The sequence below is a fragment of the Suncus etruscus genome, chromosome 2 (genome assembly GCF_024139225.1).
Source record: "Suncus etruscus isolate mSunEtr1 chromosome 2, mSunEtr1.pri.cur, whole genome shotgun sequence".
NCBI classification, from domain to species: domain Eukaryota; kingdom Metazoa; phylum Chordata; class Mammalia; order Eulipotyphla; family Soricidae; genus Suncus; species Suncus etruscus.
This window is the reverse complement of record NC_064849.1, coordinates 160,047,085-160,065,223: the sequence shown is the minus strand read 5'-3', so window position 1 is coordinate 160,065,223 and position 18,139 is coordinate 160,047,085. Positions and strand designations below refer to the sequence as shown.

At 33.6% G+C, this 18,139-nt stretch overlaps 1 pseudogene; it reads right to left on the bottom strand.

Annotated features, from left to right (window-relative positions):
- Positions 1 to 817: 817 nt before the first annotated feature.
- LOC126002401 (uncharacterized) lies at positions 818 to 918 on the bottom strand (annotated as a pseudogene).
- Positions 919 to 18,139: the final 17,221 nt, after the last annotated feature.

Below are 18,139 nucleotides of genomic sequence, written 5' to 3'. Positions count from 1 at the left end.
ATAATTTGCTTCTTTAAGAATCTTGGACAAGTCACTATTATAAATAAATACACCAATTTAAATACATGAAAGTTATTTTCTGATCATGTCCTAAAGCTTGAGTTGAAAATTTATAACTTTCTCTGAATTCAAATTTTTCTTTCTGTAATCTCAGCACTTTTAGAAGCAACCAACCACATTCACTACATTCTACATCGATGCTAACATTCCTGTAGCAGTTACTCCTAGATTATCTAAACTTTCCTTCTATAATAATTGAATCAAAGGTGATTCTATGAAATCTTTGAAATAATTACTTTTTTTCAAAGCAGAACATAAACTCACAGTTACATCCCACCCTGTACATGCCTTTAAATCTAATTAGATTAGAGAGCTGTTTACAAATGTACATTTTTTTTACTTTGTTTCTATGGAACCATTTCTATAGCCAATTTATGCATGCTTTGCTTGATTTGTTCTCAGAGTTACATAGGAGATACAACGTTTGCAGAGCACAGCTAAGCTGGACCTGAGAATCTACACATTATAAGCCCTGGATGAAACCATTAATCTAATACTTATGGGCTGAGAATGGACTGGTGTTGCACTGATTTTTGGAACCAATGAGAAAGACCACTCCCTATCCTCACCCCCTCAAAAACTAAAACACAATTTTAATTGTACCTAAAATAATTAATTAATTTACTTTTGTTGAGGCATTGATCCCAAGTTTAATGCAATCTTACTAAAGTGTCAACTGTCTCTCTATTTTTTATTTGCAAAGGATTCTTTACAGTCCTTTTATTAGTCTTTATTTAGAATAGAATTCCCCCGTGTTAAGATGATTCAGCATTTTTTGTGTGAGTCATCCTTGCGCAGTGTCCACGCTAATCTTTTTACCATTCCAATTTTTAGTATATGTGCTGTCTAAACGAGCACTCACCCCCCTTTTTATGTAAGTTTTCTTTTGCCATATCTCAGAAAATTGTTTTTCTAGATTCATTTTATTAAAGAATAATTGCAAGTACACAGGGGTATAAAAGTTCATTGTTTCTACAGATAATCAAGGAAGGAACACAGTTGATAGAGTGGAAAATCACTTTTTCCAATATAATGAGATAATTTTGGTATAGGTAAAGAAAATAAAGTGGATACTCAAAATGAATGATATTGTCACAGAAACTAAAAGTATATATTTTATTCAGTCAAGACAAAAGGGATGAAAAAAATAAGTTGACAATTTTTTAAAGTATACAATTTAAAGAACTGGTGATGTAAAATAGCAACATAATTTCCAAAACTTGCATAAACAGTCAGTCCAATCACAGACTACAGTCAGTAATGCATTTTTCCAGAAGCCACAGGGAGTAAATACTAGGGTGATAATGAATTCTGATATTTAAAAAAAAAAGTCTGTTCCCTGCTATTCCTTTACAGTATAAGTGTAAAAATAAAAGAAAATGGAGAGGAAGAAAAAAGTAAAATATTTCAATTTAGTAAACCAGTTCATTTTTTCTCTTTTTTAAAACCAACTAAGATTATTTTTCAAAATATCTTGTCAAATTTAATAATTTTAAAGCATAACATTTTATAACTTAAAGGTATACATTCTCAATAAAAAATAAAATACTAAGAAAATAAAATTTTTCAAAAGTATTGTTAATAAAGCCATATATCAGTGACAAAATATTTACAACATATTTAGGCGCCAAAACCCTCCTGTGTACTATATCATGTCACAAAATGCTTTTACTTGGGAAAGTCTGATTAGCTGCTCTCATAGAACTATTATATTTACATCTTTCTTTTCACATTTCTATCTTATTCCTATTCACATATTTTATTCCCTCTATTTTCATATCTTAGGTATTATTAATATGTCATCCATAGACTTTTTCCTCTAATTTCATTATCCACAGATACACAGAATTGTATAATATGTTGCATATTTTTAATAACAGGTGTATATAAAATGTTCAAAACACTCTCAATGGAGATTTGATTAGTTTCAGATTTTCTTTGATATTTTTTGTGTGTGAAAAATACTTTATAAATGGTACTTGCATGTACTTGAATTTTGATAAAACCTGAATAGTATTCAGTGTTCTACCTTCTAAGAAAACTTGAGTGCTGAATCCTTATAAACAAAGAATATATCAGTATTTTACTATCTAGGAAGTTTTTTTATAATAAACTGAATATTTTAATGAATTTGTTGGGTTCAACCTTTTCCCAATTATTTGGAGTAAATAATATAGTTAGCATTGTATAATCATGATAAAATTACGATGCATTTATTGAGTGTAATAATATTCCAGAAAGTCTGTTAAATCCAGGCTTTAGTTAATTTATTTTCAAGCTTCCTTTCTAAAATAGGTACTATCATTCTTATCCATTTTATGAATGAGAAACCTAAATCCTAGAAATATTGTATCACTTTCTCAAGATGAACATCTACTCTAGAGATACTCATTTTAGTTTTGTTTTACTCTATATCCCAAATATACCCTCATCAATGATGGTGTTTTACCTACTCATCTAAGTCCTGGTTTTCATTAAAACCCAACATTTATATTTTAACTTTCTAAAAAGTTGTGTCAGTCATGTTATGCATTCACCCCACTGGAGAAATGGAGACATAGGCTGTGAGCTACTCTCACTGGGCTAATTAAAAATAGAGTAACACTTAAAAAATTGAAATTCTTTGTTTCTTCATTACTAGAACTAATTGTTTCTCTTCTACCATGAGAAATATATCTGCTCTTTGATTAACTGTTGACAAGTTTGCCACACGGCAGGAGAGCACATATGCTGTACTGTGATGTTGTAAAATAAAAATGTGAGATGGAATTCTGTTGCTTACAGCTGTTAAGTTTTTAAGCAGAACTAGGAAGTTTTGTCCAATTAGTTACCTCTCTCTACATGTGCCATATACACATGGATCAGGATAGCATACTGCACAAATTATTTGGTTTCTATTTAAAAAGAAATGTATCATGAAGAAGGGTACAAAAATACAAATAATTGTCAGTCTTATAAAAGCTCCCATTATATTTTGATAGAGCACTTTATTTTCAAGTATCCAGCTGAACAGAAAGAAAGAAGATATAGCAAATACTATAAATAATTTGGTTGAAAATGTTTTCTGTAAGAAGCTAATTGAACACAACCTCACTTGAATTTTATTTAATTGTATTATAGTTTAATCAGACTGTTACAGTAGCATTTAAATTTATAGCACTTAAAAGTTACTATCCCCTCCCCACACAAGTGCCCATAACACTTGTCCTGTGTCCTTCTGTTATTAGAATATTTTGTGTATCATTATTATACCCATTTTATAGATGATAAAAGTAAAACTCAAACATTTCAGTCTTTAGAAAAATTTAAATATTTTTTAGTATGAGGTCAAACATTTCTTTTTTTTTTTTAATTTTATTGTGACCAAAGTGGACTACGAATCTTTCATAGTAATATTTAAGGTGCATAGTGACAATGAATCAGGGCCATTCCCACCACCAGGATTGTCCTCCCTCCATCCCTGCATGCATCCCACTTCTCCCTCATTTGCCCCCTGGACTACTAGTGTAACTGGTCCCCTCTGTGTACAGCTTGTTGTAGATTGGGTATTGATTCTGTTTTCCTAGACTTTGGGTTTGGTGTTTAAGTCTGATCATTTTTAATTTCACTCAATGTTCATATGACTGTTTGGTCCTGGTACCACCCTTTATTTTTTTCTCCCTCAATTTATGATGCAGAAAAAGATGATTCAAGTTATGTGGTACTGCTGGGAGAAAAAAAGGAAAAAAACTGGGAGGAGTGTGTCTAGAGGTTATAAATATCAGTTTAAAAGAAGAAAGAAAAAAAAAGAAGAAAAAATATACCAAAAAAAAAAAAGGCAAAACCAGCAACTACAAAAAAAGCACAACAGCAACAACAACAATAAAAATAAAACAACTGAGCTAGGACGGATCACGGTTTGATACCGCTGTGTACAAATCCTCCCAAGCCAGGAGCGATTTCTGAGCGTATAGTCAGGAGTGACCTCTGAACTTCACATTTGGGTTTGTCCCAAACCCAAAATAAATAAGTAAATAATATCTTTATTTAATCACCGTGTTTATAAACATGGTTGTAGTTGGGTTTCAAGTCATAAATTGAACATTCCCTTCTGTGCCACATTCCCATCACCGATATTTCCCATCTCTCTCCTCCCCATCCCCGCCTATATTTGAGACAGGCTTTCTAAATCCTTCACTCATTGACATTATTATGATAGTTCTTTCTATATTATGTAGTTATTTCTCTAACTGCACTCACCACTCTTTGTGGTGAGCTTCATATCATAAAATTTCTTTCACTCGCTGAGGGCGGTGTAATTGTTTTACTAAGCCTGTTAGGGGAGATGCCAGAACCAGCAAATACAATTGTTGATTCTTTCATCATTGCTATTGGAGTTCTTAAAAACTGCATCCTGACTTTTATACAATTATAGATCATTCTCTAACAATAAAAGCAATATAAATGCAATTCTGAATTATTATATTCAATTGTAAAACATAAGATTCTCCAGAGCTAATAATTTCAGATAATACAGTAAATTTGCATTGGCACAAATTGACAATGTTTCTTATTTTCACAAACCAGAATTTAGTTATTAATAATTGTTGTTTTTCGACCTCAGAAGAAAGGGCATTTCCCTGAACCAGGGAAGCCATCCACAAAACATCCAGGCTGGTCTATAGCATCACATGGAAGCAATCCGCTACCAAGGAAGACTCTACACTGCTCAGATATTGTCCTGCACAAAAGAGACTTCCATTAACACTGAGAAGACTTAACAACAACAACGACCTGCTTACAGGACAGAGCTCCCTGCATTGCACTTTGACTGTGAGGTGAAACCAGAGGACGCTCCACATCCTGACTTCAATGTTGGATATACAGATTCCAGGATCTTTAATACAGAAGCTTGATACCAACAACAGAGACTTGTGAAAAATATAAGTGTGTTGGCACTACAGACAATGTCTTGGATTGGACGTTCTAGCTTGCCTGGAGCCTAGAGTTGGTCTTGTGCCAGGAACCTTCAGGGGTCGGGTCTTTTTGTATTTAGACCAAGGTTATTTCTTTCCAGGTCCCTCATATTTTAGTGGGCCTATGCAAACAACAATTGCCACTCTAACACCATTTTGGCGGTGCTCCTTTGATTCTAATCTTTAAAAAGAACCCACTTAAGATTTGAGGTTAACTTAAGCTAATATGCATGAATATGGAAATGTAAAAAAAAATGCTATGCCTATAATGTCTAAGGAGTTATGTAAGTTTTATGGCTTTAGATTGCCTTGTGTGCTGTTAAGAAATATTACAGTGTGTTACAATCTTAATGTTCTTTGGATGAAATTTCAAAGTTGGGATATCAGCAAGGAGACTTCTGAGAATTATGTTATGTATTGTCCTTCCATTGTAACTTTACCTTGTCCTCTTTCTTTGCATCCTTGTTCTCATAATTAAAATAAAAAAATAAAAAAAAATAATTGTTGTTTTTCATTTTATTCAAGCAATTCTTATTTAAATAGACTTACCTATTCTATAGTAGTTGTACTGATAATCAAATTAAATTTGGAATTAGAAGACGTTCCAAGAGCCGGAGCGGTGGCGCAAGAGGTAAGGCATCTGCCTTGCTTGTGCTAGCCTAGGACAGACCACGGTTCGATCTCCTGGTGTTCCATATAGTCCCCCAGAGCCAGGAGTGATTTATGAGCACATAGCCAGGAAAACCCCTGAGCATCACAGGGTATGACCCCTCCAAAAAAAGTTCCCACTTTGAAATAAGATATTTTAATTCTTATTTTATTTTCATTTTCAGTGACAATACTAGTAAAATTTTAGAACTGAATCAGCTTTGGAAGCAATCTACTGTAGATTTGGCATTTATTGGTAGCCTATGCTTTCAATTAATATAGATAAAAGGTAAATATGCTGTTAAAAATAGTCAAAGTAGTCAAAATAGTTGACATTGAAAACCAACTTGAACATATAACTATGGTGAGTTTTTTTTTGGGGGGGGTCAGATCCAACCATGTTCTGGGTCACTGCTTGCTTTGCACCCAGGAAACACACCTGCAAGTGCTAAAAAAACATACGGGATGCTGCTGATCAAAGTCAGGTTGGCTTCATGGAAGGCAAATATGCCCTACCCAATGTACTAGCACTCTAGCCCCAAACGAGGAGGGTGTTTTGTAAATCTAATTTACAACCTTAAAAAGTAAAATGATCAATTTCTTAGAAAAATTGAAAATATCACATATACTCATTAGGATTAATAAATTAATACATTTATTTAAAGCCCATTTTATGAGAATTTTTGGCTTTCTTTAAGATGAAAATTACTTAATAACTAAGAGAATAATTTTATATTTTGTTTAAAAGATATAGCTTTGTTTAAAAGATATAGCTTTGTTTAAAAGATATAGCTTTGTTTAAAAGATATAGCTATCTATATGCTCATGTGGGTATTTCATTTATTCACCCTTTAAAATTTGAAACTTGGAACAAAACTTATAGATGAATATGTTGATTAGGCTATTGAAAATGTGTTTGTTTATTTATTTTTGGTTTTGGGGTCACACCTGGCAGCAGTCAGGGGCCACTCCTGGCTCTATGCTAGAAATTGCACCTGGCAAGCACAGGGGACAATATGGGATGCTGGGATTCGAACCACTATCCTTCTGCATGAAAGGCAAATGCTTTACCTCCATGCTATCTCTCCGGCCCCACTATTGCAAATTTAAGTGAAGTTTATGGTATATAGAAAAAAGGAAGCTTTACAGCCCCAGTCTACTGACTTCAATTCTTGCCTAAATAAAAAGACAGAGAGGCTCGGGTTTCTTTTTTCCACACCTGTCAATGACATCTGGAAAGGGCAGATGAATGAAAATATTTTTCTTTTTTATACTCTAAGTTTTTTGTTTATTATATTTTATTAATATATATTTAAACACTGATTACAAATATGATTGTTGTTGGATTTCAGTCATGTAAAGAACATCCTCCTTCACCAGTGCAACAGTCCTACCACCAATGTCCTAAATCTCCCTTCTCCCCACTCCACCCCACCTGTACTCAAGACAGGCTTTCCACTTCCCTCATTCATTCACATTGTTATGATAGTTCTTAATGTAGTTATTTCTCTAACTGCACTCATCACTCTTTGTGGTGAGCTTCATGTCATGAGCTGGACCTTCCAGCCGTCCTCTCTTTGTCTCTGAGGATTATTACAAAACTGTCTTTTATTTTTCTTAAAACCCATAGATGAGTGAGACTATTCTGTCTATCTCTCTCCCTCTGACTTATTTCACTCAGAATAATAGATTTCATGCACATCCATGTAAAGAAAAATTTCATGACTTCATCTCTCCTGACAGCTGTATAATATTGCATTGTGTATATGTACCACATTTTCTTTAGCCATTCATCTGTTGAAGGGCATCTTGGTTGTTTCCAGAGTCTTGCTATGGTAAATAGTGCTGTAATAAATATAGGTGTAAGGAAGGGGTTTTTGCATTGTAATTTTGTGTTCTTAGGGTATATCCCTAGGAGTGGCATACCTGGATCATATGGGAGCTCAATTTCCAGGTTTTGGAGGAATCTCCACATCACTTCCCATAACGGTAGGACTAGAGGACATTCCCAACAGCAGTGGATAATATTTCCTTTCTCTCCACATCCCTACCAGCACTGCTTGTTCTCATCTTTGTGATGTGCACCAATCTCTGTGGCGTGAGATGCTACCTCATAGTTGCTTTGATTTGCATCTCCCTGATGATTAGTGATGTGAAGCATTTTTATGTGCCTTTTAGCCATTAGTATTTCTTTTTTATCAAGTGTCTGTTCATTTCTTCTCCCCATTTTTGATGGGGTTAGATGATTTTTTTCTTGTAAAGTTTTGTCAGTGCCTTGTATGTTTTGGATATTAGCCCCTTATCTGTTGGGTATTGGGTGAATTGTTTCTCCCACTCATTAAGAAAGCAACCCCATTCATACTAGTACCACACAAACTCAAATATCTTGGAGTCAACTTGACTAAAGATGTGAAGGACCTATACAAAGAAAACTATAAAACACTGCTTCAAGAAATAAGAGAGGACATGCTGAAATGGAATCACATATCCTGTTCATGGATTGGCAGGATTAATAACATTAAAATGGCAATAATCCCCAAAGCATTGTACAGATTTAATGAGATTCCTCTAAAGATACCCATGACATTCTTCAAAGAAGTCGATCAAACACTTCTGAAATTTATCTGGAATAAGAAATTCCCTCGAATAGCTAAAACACTCCTTGAGAAAAGCAATATGGGAGTCATTACTTTCCCCAACTTTAAACTGTATTACAAAGCAATAGTTATCAAAATAGCATGGTACTGGAATAAAGACAGACCCTCAGATCAGTGGAATAGGCTTGAATACTCAGAGAATGTTCCCCAGACAAACAATCACCTAATTTTTGATAAAGGAGCAAGAAATCCTTAATAGAGCAGGGAAATCTTCAGTAAGTGGTGTTGGCACAACTGGTAGCCACTTACAAAAAATTGAACTTAGACACCCAGCTAACATCATGTACAAAAGTATAATCCAAAAGGATTAAAGGCCTTGATATCAAACCTGAAACCATAAGGTATATGGTGTTCCATATACAGGTGTTTACCTATAGGTAAAACACTCCATGACATTGAGACTAAAGGCATCTTCAAGGAGAAAACTACTCTCCAAGTGAGTGGAAGCAGAGATAAATTGATGGGAATATATCAAGCTCAGAAGCTTCTTTACCTCAAAGGAAACAGTACCCAGGATTCAAGAGGCACCCACTGAGTCAGAGAATGAACATATTTTCATTCCTTCTGCATCTCATCTGGAAAATTTTAAGTCAATTTACTTTCAGCACTTAGAAAGTTCTAGTGAAGTGAAGATAGAAAAACTAAATGGGTTTGTTTCTACTGGGATTGTGGTGACTATGTTATCTGTGATCTTTGTAGATTTCCTTGAGATACGCATATTTATATATTTGTTGTTCTTAGTTCATTTGAGCAGAGGATGCAGTCTTCTCCAGATAAATATGTGAGTTCTTTACTAGAAGCAAATCTCTGTTAGAAACACCTCACAGCACCAGTCAGTGATTGCCCACTAGTAACTGTTCAAACTGTCTGTTGAACTAAAGGTTTTTGGAACAAAAAAATTAAAATGATGAAAGTCGTCTGAAATTTTTCAACTCAGTCCTGCAAATGTGAAATGACGACAGAGAGAATAAAGACATTGAACTCAATTTGCTAACATAAAACTTTTTATAAACTGTGACTTGTAAAATTACCTTATTATTTTGCACTTTATTTTTTCCTACCCTTTATCAAGTGAATTCATAGTATGCCTCTAGGTACTTAAAATGGATCAATATTTGTCCATTTTTTCCATAATGGAATTTTATGGCAATGTGTATTATTTCATTTGCTTCAAGTATTTTCCCTTAGCTCTGACATATATAATTTTCCACGTTGTCAAAGCAGGTAAACACAAAAAGCAGTTGGTGATATCATACAAGAGGCAAACAAAAAAAAAATAAGGATAAATTTGATACTGAACATTTACCTCTAAGCAGTCTGCATTCTGACAGGGCTTTTGCTCACCTTTTCAGAGCCCAAGGGACTGTCTCAGTTAAAAACATAAGCTATAGCCTATATTTTGTAATCAGCACCACAAAAACAAAAAAAACACAGTTGATCTATGACATTACTAAAGTTCCACCAAAATCCTATTTTTTCAACCTTTTCAAATCTAATGTGTGTGTTTTTCTTTTCTCCTTGTATGACAGTTAGTACTTTTACTGAGAATAATAGAGTCCTGTGAAACTTAAAGATTAAATTGAACTTGGGAATATTTTTACTTATTTATTACGGATGAAGCTTGGTTACATAATTTCTAAAATATTTGGCTTTGCCTGTCAAACATGAAAAATTGTGAATTGTAGTTAATGCCATGTGTTTCACAGGTATGTGAATCTTATGGGAGAAGCAGTTTATGCTGCTGGACATTGTTCCAGAGTGCCTCTCAAACCTAAATTATAACCAGTATGGACCAGAGAGGAATAAAAAGGCAATTTATTCTATATTACATGCTGATGTTTAAAGCTGAGACTGCCAGCATAGCAATTGTGTAGTGTTTCTTTAATGAGAGTGTTGCTGGCCAGAAACACAGCTCAGACACTCAGATTTATTTTATGGTAGTCCTGAGAAATGACCTATTCCTAATCAAAATAATTTGCCTATAAAAAACTTCTGAAGGAGCTCTACAAGAAATTCAAATTACAATTCTTAATCTCACCAAAGTTTAAATCCAAGAACAGACATTGGTATTCTTCCATAAATTTGTAATTAAAATAATATCATTAAAAGGATAAACAAAATGTATTTTTATGAAACTTCTCAAAATATAAATAAAACAAATTGGCTTTAATTTTGATCTTGTGTCTTTAGGGATCTCAATCTTTATTGATATCCAGATATCTAAAAGATGACCATTATTCAGTATCCAACACTAAACTCTGTTCAGCTGAGAGCTCAAGTTGCATAACTGGCCACTTGTGGTGACATTTTTACATAATGGCAAAGCTAATAATAGCATATTTACTCTGAAAAAGTTCTGAAGTCTTATCCTGCTCTTCAAACACTAATTTTATCAAATTAATATTTAAGTATTAAAATATATACGAATTCTGGGGCCGGAGAGATAGCATGGAGGTGGAGCTTTTGCCTTGCATGCAGAAGGATGGCAGTTCAAATCCCAGCATCCCATATGATCCCGAGCCCGCCAAAAGCGATTTCTGAGCGTAAAGCCAGGAGTAACCCCTGAGTGCTGCTGGGTGTGATCCCAAAACCAATATATATATATATATATGTGTGTGTATATATATATATATATATATATATATATATATATATATATATATATATAAAATCAGAATAGGTTAGAGAAAAATGCAGAGGAAAGAGCTTGTCTTGTATATGGATGACTTGGTTATATGGAAATACTGGATATATACAATTCTCAGCAACACATATGATCCCTCAAGGATCATAACTGATCCTTAAATACAGAGATAAGAGCAAATCCTGAACACTTCTGGGCATGACCCATTCCTCCACAAACACACATACACACAAAATATAAACAAAAAAGTTAGGAGCCGGAGCAGTGGCGCAGCAGTAGGGCATTTGCCTTGCATGCAGCTGACCTTGGACAGATGGCAGTTCAATCCCCTGGCGTCCCGTCTGGTCCCCCAAGCCAGGAGCTACTTCTGAGCGCATAGTCAGGAGTAACACTTGCATGTCACTGAGTGTGGCCCAAAAACCAAAAAATGAAACCCGTAAAAATTATTATAGAGAATATGAAGTATGTTAAGTAAATAGGAAAAGAATTTTACTCAGTTATTTTGCACAATAATCTTTATTCTCTAATCTGTAACTTGACTATAAAATTTCTGTATATATAATATTGTATCATTTAATATATAAATTAGATTTACAAATATCTGACAAAAATTCTCGAGTGATTTCTATTATTTTTGTGAGAAATGATTTATTTACAATTTTAGTACATGACTTGACAACATTTTCAAAAGATATCCTGAAAAACACACAATTTGGGTGTGTGTGTTTAGAGCCAGCGGTGTCCTGGGATTTCTCTGAGCAATATGTTCTGGAGACCATATGAAATCAAATTCAGGTTGGACACATGCATGGCAAATGACCTAACCCCTGTGATATCACTCCAGTCCAAGCACATATTTATTTTATTTATTATTATTGCAGAGGTTTTCCAGTTAATATTTTACAGTGCACAGATATTTGGCAATGAAATGTCTAACTAGTATTTGGGGACTGCATGGAAAAGAGAATTATAAAGGATACCATTAAAATTCCATTAGACCGGAGAGATAGCACAGTGGCGTTTGCCTTGCAAGCAGCCGATCCAGGACCTAAGGTGGTTGGTTCGAATCCCAGAATCCCATATGGTTCCCTGTGCCTGCCAGGAGCTATTTCTGAGCAAATAGCCAGGAGTAACCCCTGAGCACCTCCGGGTGTGGCCCAAAAACAACAACAACAACAACAACAAATTAAAATTCAGTTAGATAACTTATCTAACTAAGCATTATAACTGAGCATTTCAATTACAAACCAATATGGTTGGCAGTAGTAATAGGCACAAATTAGTACTATTGCTGGCCTGTAGAGTGACTTCCCAGATTATTGTCCTAAATACTATAATGTTCAAATATCCCACTTGCCTGATTATCATTACTCTCACTGTGGCCCTTTAAAATAACTTTTGTGGGGCAGAAGAAATAACACAGCACACTGCCAACCCAGGAGGGACCCGATTTCAAACCCTGGCATTCCATATGCCTGCCAGAAATGACTTCTGAGAGCAGAACCAGGAGTAAACCCTGAGCACTGTCGGCTGTGACCCAAAAACCCAAACCACCCCCCGAAATACTAAATTTATCTATTTTCTATGTATAATTCACATCTATCATTTTAATAAGTAACATAGTTAAAATGTAATTGAGATTAAGATATTTTTAATTTTACATTTTATAAATTGTTTTAAAATTAATTTTACTGATAATCTTTCCAAAGAAATCTATATACTAATTGTTTCAGAACCATTTTTTACTTGAATGATAGAGTGACTCTGTTGAGTTATCTGTTGTTTCCGATAGTTTTTTTTTTTAAGTTTACTGTAAGAAACAAAGAGGGCATTGGCAAGACCAACGTTATATTTAGTTCTCTAACAGAAATCAAACCTCATATATTTAAATAGAATTTGCCCGTCACGTTCATTCATAAGAACTGAACAATCTTTAATAGTTGACAGGCAGGGATTGATTTATGAGTTTATAAGAATGTAAGGAATTTAATGGTAATGCCCCTACTAAAAGTTAGCAGTTCTTTCCTTGAATCTGGTTATCATATTAATGTGCGAATAGGTTTGACTTTATTCACAATTAATGTACTTTAAAATGTACATTACCATTTCCCTACTCCAGAAGATCTGCTAATATATTTATGGCTATTTGAGAGGTACTCGTGATAAACAGAATACATGTACATTATTTGTGTATCTGTGAATATATTATATTCTTTAAAGGACACAATAATAATGTGACTACTTATCCAAAGTAAATAGTTATGAAGTTAAAATTAATAAAATAAGGGAGATTATGAATGCTGAGAATATCAGTATTTACTAGTTCTAATTTAGTCTATGGCCTTGGTTAACAAGAAATATTTAATAAATTATCGTGGGTTTTTTTTTTTCTCTTTCTCACCCTCCTTTACACCATTTCTCAATGGGGCATCTCAAAGTTGAATGCTTTTCTCAATCAAAAACTGCCAATTTTTTTGCCTTTGAATAAAAAATCAAATATATTTTCCTATAGTAATCACAAAATCAAATGGAATTAAATGTAATGTTGTCAACAGTTTTTTAGTTTAGCTTTACTTAAATTTAAACAAACAAAAAAAAGTGACATTAAAATGATAGCTTAAAAAGATAGCCCTCCTCAGTTTTTTTTGTTTTCTCCACCCTCTCTTTCTTCAGTACTCTTTCTTCCTCCCTCGCTTACTCTGTTCTATTCTCCTCACCTCTCTTCCTTTCTCCCTTCCTCTCTGCCTTCATTCCTTCCTCCTTGCCTGTCTTCCTCCCTCCCTTTCTTTCTTTCTCTTTCTTTTCCTGCCTTCCTTCCTCATCCTTCACCTTTTTACTCCCTCTACCTTCCTTCCTCCCTTTCTTCCTCCCTCCCTCCCTCCCCTTTTTTCTATCCTCCTACCCTCCCCTCATTTTTCTTTCTTTCTTCCTTTTTCCATCTTTCTCACTTCCTTCCTTCTTCCTCTCTCCCTCCCTTTCCTTTTTCTTTATTCCTCCCTTTCTCTATTTCTTTCTTCTTTCTTTCTTTCTTTTTCTTTCTTTCTTTCTTTCTTTCTTTCTTTCTTTCTTTCTTTCTTTCTTTCTTTCTTTCTTTCTTTCTTTCTTTCTTTCTTTCTTTCTTTCTTTCTGTCCGTTCTTTCATTCTTCTTTCTTACATTCTTCTTTCTTTCTTACTCTTTCTTTCTTTCTTTCTTTATTTTTCGTTCTTTCTTTTTCTTTCTTTCTCTCTCTTCTCTCTTTCTTCCTTCCTTCCTTCCTTCCTTCCTTCCTTCCTTCCTTCCTTCCTTCCTTCCTTCCTTCCTTCCTTCCTTCCTTCCTTCCTTCCTTCCTTCCTTCCTTCCTTCCTTCCTTCCTTCCTTCCTTCCTTCCTTCCTTCCTTCCTTCCTTCCTTCCTTCCTTCCTTTCTTTCTTTCATGTGACATGATATAGTTTTTACTGAATAAAACTTAAAAAACTTGTGAGGGGAGAGAAAGAGAAGAAATACATAATCAAAAGTGAACACAAGCTATTCCAAAGTCCAGGTAAGTTTTCATTTAGAAAATAATGTCACCTTATAACTTTGTGAACCATATCTTAGCTAAAGTGAAGTTTCCAGACTTACATTCAAAGGAGACTAAATCAAACTAAAATGCAGTACTTAAATAAAGCAGTTGAAATCAGCTGCTTTATATAATTTTCCCTCCCCAAGAGTGCCCCAAAGTCTGTTAAAAAGGTCATCTGGCTTGAATTCAATCACATTTAAATTGATAGACCATTCTACTAATGGATGTTTCAGCAGAAAAATCTGTTCACCAATTCATGTGGTGATATATTTGATGGCTGAATTTTCAACATTATGCAAAGTCTTGGGCAAGCTTAGGTTTTCGTATGCAAAGAATATGAACTTTATCTTTTTGATATCTGGAAAGGTCAAATGAGTGTTGTATGAAAGTCTTTTACTAGGCACTACTATAAATATGAGAGAAACAAAGAGTTCAACTATCTGTTCTCATGAACAACTTCAAGTTCTGAGAATTCTGGGGCACATATCAATACTGAGCATTTCTCAAAATAAATGTATGCAATAAAAGTGCATAGTGAAGGTCATTTAACACAGAACCTAAGGATACATTTATAAAATGTCTGAAGCCAAATATTTAAAGTGAGTATGAATGATTACATAAAACAGAAATAAAAGCAATAAAAACAAAAATAGAAAAGAAAGATTTGGGATTAATGATAATGACATAAACGAGAGATAAATTAAATTGTTCCAACAAAAATATTCAAAGGCAAATCTTTCTGTTTTACAAATTGAAGGTTTCTCTGAAATGAGATGATTTAAATTTTAAAACTATATGTAAGATAAACAAAATTATTTAATTTAAAAGGTAAGTGGTCAATTGGTACCAATTATTTGGTGGAGTTATTCAAAGTTATTTAACTCAAATAATAATTTACTTAAAATAATTATTTACTATGTAGTTTAGAAGAAAATAGATTTGGGGTTTTAATTCTTTCTAGTAAACACTTCTATAAGGAATCAATCACTAGGTGAGTGTTTCAATATACAATAATAATTTATTATTATATAATAAATACATAAATATTATATAATAATACATTTAGCAGCCATCTTAAAATTCCACTTAATACAGAAAGTTAGACCTTCAAGCATTCATTTGCTCTCAAATGCAATATAGAGGCACCCATTATCAGATTTCTCTCTTATCTTAATTTCACTAAGGCACTGGTTCCAACATTTCATTATCTAAACTAAATCTCATTATTAAAATACCTCTCGCTATTATCTCCATATGAAAGTGCAGATTATTTTTGCCTTTTTTTTTATAATACCTTATTTTTCCTCAATTTGTCCCCTACTCTCACATTGTTCTTACTACCTTATATAGCAAGAAGAAACCTGGAAGAACCTCAGTAATTCGCTGAAAACTTCATTTATGTTTCTCTACATTTATGTTTATTACTGGAAGTTGTATTTTCAACATAAGTGTAGAATAAAATTGTGCTAAGTATAATTTATTATATAACAAATAGTTCTCTTTGTGCTAAGTATAATTTATTATATAACAAATAGTTCTTTGTTTACTTTTTTAGTTTCTTGATTATTGGTTTTGTTTATGACACTATATCATGTGGTGCTCAGTGGCTACACTTGGCAATGAAGGAAAATGTGGTGTTAGGGATCAAATTCAGGTCTCAGACATCAAATGCATGCTTTCAGCCCACTGATTTCTCTCTCTCTCTCTCTCTCTCTCTCTCTCTCTCTCTCTCTCTCTCTCTCTCTCTCTCTAAGAATTCTAAGAAAATCTGAGATTTTCCAAATTCTTCCTTAAATTCTCCATCTTCTTCCCACTGCTTAGTTCCCATTATCTATTTCCCATATGTAATTTTATTTTATTTTGTTTTATATATTTGTGCATGTGAGTGCTCAGGGACTATTCCTAATTCTGTACTCAGGTATGATCCTTGGCAGTGCTTGGGGATTAAATCAAATGTGGTGATGGGGAGGAATCAAAACAAGCAAAGGTAATCAAAACACACAACTTAGGCACTATTCTGAATTTATAACTCTTATGTCCCATATTTTAAACAAATGATTTTTAAAATAGTACATTGAGAACAGTTACCAAAATCTGTTTGTTTTCTCTTTATTTATTAATAAATAGTACAAATGATTTTTAAAATAGTACATTGAGAACAGTTACCAAAATCTGTTTGTTTTCTCTTTATTTATTAATAAATAGTACAAATGATTTTTAAAATAGTACATTGAGAACAGTTACCAAAATCTGTTTGTTTTCTCTTTATTTATTAATAAATTCCTTGTGAATTTATTAATAAGGTATCATTTACAACAGGAAGTCAACCAGTGTCTTCACTTAGATTCTGGAGATCACTGCAGCCATTGCCAAATGACCCCCACCATCTTCAAATTAATAAATCCTACATTAAATTATTCTTATAGTTCAAAAATTCAATCTCATATACTTCTAACCTCTTTACTCAGATTTAACTGTATCATGAAATTCAATCAGGCACACTAAAGTAATGTTCTTCTCTTAAGGTCAACAGATTTGCAACTTAGTTATGTCTCTAAAATTTTAGCTACAAATGGCTATATATCTGTTAATAATTTATTAGAAAAATTTTTTGTGCTAAGGTTTGTGAAAACGAGACTATAGAACTCTGCATCACATGATCTCAATGCCTTTATGAAACTTGTAAACTATAACTGAAGAAGGTTTTCTTTCTGATATATCTTCTTCGCTGCCTTAATGTATCTAGTTTTATTTCTGCTGGTGTCTCAAGGTAAATATGTGACCTTGGACAAACTCATAAATGTCTACGATAGTTTCCTTTTTTTTAAAGTAAGAAGTTTACCTTTAAACTAAAGCCATCATTATTTTAATATCAATCTGAATGTTCTCTGGTACAAAATAATCACATCAAAATGTCTATCCTTAAATTTAAAAAATGACATTTTGTCTGTCCATTTTCCCTTTTATTTCCTTCTTGATCTCTGTTTGGTTTTGAACATATTGTGCATAAATGTGTAGTACATAATTTTTCAGACTGAATAATGTACTTGAATTTACATAAGGGCTTAATAGAACAAAAATTCAAATCTCTGAACCCTGCACAAAAGATTCTAAATTAGTAGATCTGAAATTCAACCTGATCGTTGCATTTCTAACAAGTTCCCTGGTGATGCAAATCTTGCTGATCCAAGTGGAAGGGGAAAAGGTGAGAGCCTCTGAATTATAACACTTAATTTACCAGCCTTGAAGTATCTGTATATTGGCAAGTACTAGTTTTCTTCATCATATTGAATTATAGCTTTCTTTTATGTTGGTTTTTGGTGAATCACACCTACTGAATTTCTAGCCTCTCAATTATAAATTTCTTAAGAGGAAAGTTGACTCAGGGGCCAGAGCCTGTGGCGTGGAGTGATAAGGCATCTGCCTTACCTGTGCTAGCCTAGGATGGACCTCGGTTAGATACTCGGGCTTTCCCAAGCCAGGAGCTATTTCTGAGCATATAAGCAGGAGTAATCCCTGATCATCACTGGGTGTGGCCCCCAAAAGCAGACATACAAAAAAGAGAAAAGTTGACCCTTACCCATATTCTAAATTTTTCCAACTAATGCTTTTTCTCTTATTTTCTGAATGACG